Source organism: Lepus europaeus, chromosome 16 (genome assembly GCF_033115175.1).
Source record: "Lepus europaeus isolate LE1 chromosome 16, mLepTim1.pri, whole genome shotgun sequence".
NCBI lineage: Eukaryota > Metazoa > Chordata > Mammalia > Lagomorpha > Leporidae > Lepus > Lepus europaeus.
In genome coordinates, this window is record NC_084842.1 from 82,263,819 (window position 1) to 82,268,770 (window position 4,952).

The window sequence follows — 4,952 nt, forward strand, 5'->3', positions numbered from 1 at the left end:
AGGTCTATGTAAAGTATTTAAAAAGAAGTCTATGTGAAGTTTTGATACCATTTGCGTTTCAGGCATTTGCTGCGGGTGTGGGTGGTATGGCCTATGGAAAGGGGGTCTGATATGTATGTATGTGTGTAGTAATCCTCATTCTTTCCCACTTCTCATGTTTGTAAACTGTGCGGCATCTACATAGAGTATGTATGAATACATATAAAAAAGCACTAAGAATTAATATAAAACAATGGGTGCTCAATAAATGTTACTTTGAGTCCCTTCTGGGTTAAGATAAGATTAATGTTTGAGTTTGAAGCTGATGGACAAGAATTTCTGCTTCTTTTTTCTCTGGATTTCATCCAGAAAAAACATGAAGAAAACAAAGCCAGAAAAAGCTATAAAGCTTAGTCATGCCCAAGGGCTAATCCATCTCACAAAACATCAACCATTAGCATTTGTTTTTCTTCCATTTCATAAAAAGAAGAGAATTCCCCTAAAGGAGACAGAATAGTCCTCTTTTTTTGCTGCCATAAGAGGTTCTGTCAAGGCCCTCCCTAAACTGCCACTAGGCTGGTTTCCATCACCTTTGTGTCTTCTAAGGTGCTAGCAAGTAAGACAGCAATCTCATAGCCTTAACATAATCAGTTACTGGTCCAATTATGGAGAGAAGATTGTTACTATTCTTTGGTCTGGATTGCAGTAGTTTTATGGTAGATACACAAGGCATGAGATTATTAGCCTTTCTTTGGAGTTCCCTCAGAGGTAACTGCCAGCTACTATCTTCACGAATCTAGGCCTATAAATTGTAGAGCCCTAAGCTGAGAATAGCAGGGCATGCTAGTGAATATGGGGCTGTTGAGAGAAGTCTGCAGAGGAAAGTGAACTGGTGGAATCTTCTGGACAACCAGAGAAGGCCCCCAGACTTAACTACTTATAAACTGTAGGACACTGGTTAACGACTGACATTGCAGTAAAACTGTGAATTAAAACTTCACAGTGAAGACTATGGGGAATACCTGCCGTCCCAATCAAATGACAATGCCTCTGTTTACCTCTTTGGCCTACAGTGGGTCCTAAGCTTGGTGAAATCCATGACCTCACCTTTGTATCCCAGGATTAAGTGGAGGGGCAGATGCATGATAAGAAATTTATTGATGACAGATAATGAATCACTTGGACTTGCACTTGATCAAGCATAATGGTATTACAATTCCCATCATGGCTCTAAATATTTGCCTCATATTCTCAGAAACGTAATAAAGGCAAAACTCAGAGTTATAGTAAATAGATATGTTCTTTGCTGTAGGCACTTTGATAGAGGTATCTAGAGTCTCTCAGTACCCTATTTGACTATTGTCAGGGACAAGGTGCCCACCATGTCCCAATTCACATCTTAGAGGCTCCTTCCAGAAGGGCTAATCAGGTGCTTGTACTTGACATGGGGAAGCACACTATGCAGCAGGGGCACAGTTCCTTTAACATACGAAAACACTTAACAGGTATAATTATGCATTCCACAAGTCCAACTGAAACAGTTTAATTAGACGCTATTAGAGGTGATAATGAATTTTCCAGATCTTTGCACAACCACTGAAGATTTATAACAGGAGAGGAATCTAGTTGTCTGAGGTCTAGCAGGTGGGAGATTTCCTTGGGGGTAAACATTCACAGGCTTTCATCTACTCTGGTGAACCACTTTTGGCCATTGCTTCATGAACAACAACAACAAAAAAATCAGTCATGTGTGTATGTTATCTATATACCTCAAAAATAAACTACTAGAGCTGGTGCTGTGGCATAGCAGGTAAAGCCGCGCCTGCAGAGCCAGCATCCCATATGGTCTCTGGTTCAAGACCTGGCTGCTCCACTTCCTACCCAGATCTCCACTTTGGCAGGGAAAGCAGTAGAAGATGGCCCAAGTCCTTGGGCCCCTGCACCCGTGTCTGATATGGGAGACATATCATAAAGAACTTATGGCTCCTGACTTTAGATCAGCCCAGCTCCAGCCATGTGGCCATCTTGGAAGTGAAACAGTGGATGGAAGATTCTCTCTCTCTCTCTCCCTGCTCCTGCCTCTCTGTAACTCTGCCTTTCAAATAAAATAATTAAATCTTTTTTTAAAAAAAAGTGAACTATTATGTAGCTTGAACTCTTCTTTAAAACAATTAAGATTCAGAAGATATTGCTTTCCTGATCATACATCCAGTAGTCTAAAAATTATCTCTTAGATATTTCATAGGCCTCTTAAATTTTCTGCCTAACTCCATTGCTTCATCCACATCAATCAAATTCCTTTTCTACCGTATTCCAAGAATACTGCTCATGCAGCCAAGTGTACTCTTGTTCTTTATGTTAACAACATCTTTGGAACCCTAGTGTAAAAGAAAATCTCTAAGTGTTTCACTCCATGATTCATAGGAAATGATAATTTCAGTATGGCACTCAGAAATCAATAATGAAATTTGTGGTGGCCAGTGGTGGCTCTCAGCGTTTAGTATACTGGAGGAAAACACCAGACTGTAGAATGCTCTGGCCCCTCAGCAAAACATTCAAGATCTTTTGCATGTAACCAAGTCATTATTCCAGGACACCCACTGCTGCCTCCATATTTGAAGGAGTCTGAAGGACTGGGCTTATTTCCCCATCTGAAAAAAAAAAAAAAAAAAAAAAAAAAAAAAAAAAAAAAACTAAGACAAAATACAAAACAACAACATTTTTTGAAGATATTTGTTATGAGGCAAGAATGGATCATCGTTCCTGAAACATTGCCAAACAAATTAGGTGAGGCTTCAATTGGCCCAGGTTGCTGTCTTCCCAGTCACAGCAGAGGGTTGGAGAACCTGGGTGTAGCTAAGATGGACAGTTTGAGCAGAGAGAAAGAGTTGAGAATCCACACAGTTTGATGGAGACTGCCAGAGTGGTGCACAGATACAACTCTCTGGAAATCTGTAGAAGATACCCTGCAAGTATTCAGCTGAGTACTAAGATGCAAATGTGTTTCAGCAAACTGCCAAAGGCCAGGAATGAACCACCTGGAAAGAGGACATATAGGTCTGGTGCTAAAACAGGGGGTCGCAGTTCTCCCCAAATTAAAAAACATGATTTCCACAGCATTGTCCAGAGCACATGAAAGGTCTTGCCTGGGTAAAGGGGAGGAGCTTGCCCTAAGCTCAGTGCAGCAAACTATTGCTCCATGGATTAAGAATTTTCCAGTCTGGGCCTGTATAGAGAGCACTAGTCACCTTTTTCTTTAATCCCGTGGGTGTACTGTCATCATATAGTTTATCTGCATCCCAGAGTGAAGTCCAAGAATGTCTAAAGGAAAATAAAAATGTGTCATGCATCAGGATGAAATTCATAATGTCTGGCATTCAATTGAAAATTACCAGACATATAAATAAGTAAGAAAATATGACCCACAATGTGGAAAAAAGACCAATCATTCTAAACTAGCCTAGAAATGTCACAGATGTTAAAATAAGCCGGGAAGAAACTGTTAGAGATGGCAATGAATTTATATTGCATCATTCTAGTCTAATAGCATCTTTACTATCCTTCTCTATTTGTCAAAAAGTTAAGTAGAGAAATGAAAGGTATTTTTTAAAAATCCCTAATCTAGTTTCTAGAGATAAAAACAAAAAAGATATGAAATGCAAAACAAAAGTGGGACCAATTACAGATAAACTATTGCAGGAGAAAGATTAGTAAACGTAAACACACAGCAATAAAAACTACCCAAAATGAAGCCAGAGAAATAGCACAACAACAACAACAAAAGAATGCTACAAAATAATGTGTAATTAAATAGTTGTCTCTGTTCAAATAAAACATTATTTTAGAAAATGTTACATTCCACAGGCCATTGCTTGCTAACTCCTGTTTCAGATGAAATCAGAGATTAATTTACATGGCCGATCTGCCATATTGAACTAAATATTCACTGTGCCTCAGCATAATTAAATACTCCCATTACTTAGTATGATCTCTGACAGAATAATGGCTGATGAAGTGATATTTGTTTAATGAATGAACGAACACACCACAAAATTTTGTTGCATGAATGAATGAAATAATTTCTCTACTTGGAAAAATTTTCAGAAAAATCAGCCTTAGAGCAGCCCTAGAATTTTTTTCTTTGACAAAATTGTCTGAACCAACTATCTTCCTTTCCCTCAAAGGGTATAGAGCCTGGTATGAAATGTTTACATCCAGCTTAATGTTTTTATAGGACAAGAAAATAGTTTTCCAGCACATTCTGCAATCAATTTCTGGAAATGGAGAGAGAACTTGCTTTCCATTTAACTTGAATGAGGTAAATGCCCTTCATTTGAAATTCATCAATGTTGTGAAAAGCATTCCTGGTGAAAACACAGGTGCTGTTTTTCCATAAATTAGTTGGGCCTCTGTGGATCTCAAGCAAAACAGAAACTGCAGGGAGTTGACAAAATTGTTTTCTATATTTGAAAACGCCACCTAAATGGAAAATGAAAAGGAGAAGCATCTGGCCAAATGTAAGTTTTTGTGGAGAGAGAGGAGGGAGGAAGATTTTATCTCGAATCACGGTTCTTCTCTTCCCATAGGAAAATTTTGTAGTACTTGATAAAATAGCAAACACCGTACTATGACTTCATATAACTATAAAATCTCATCAACAAATCCCCCCTAAATACTATCCTGGTCCAAACACCCTTCCATGTTTGAGTTCTCTGTACTGTATTCCCCAAAATGGCCTTTTCTCTTGACTTTGAGCTCCTTAGGCAAAAAAAAAAAAAAAAAAAAAAAAAAAAAACCATAAATGTGACATGCTTGCTCACATTTTTAAAGCTTGACTGTTGTTTTTTAGGAGATTTATTTATTCGAAAGTCAAGGTTATAAAAAGAGAGGAAGAGAGAGAGAGATTTTCCATCCATTGGTTCACTCCCCCAGATGGCCTTAACAGCCAGGGCTGACTCGGATTGAAGACAGGA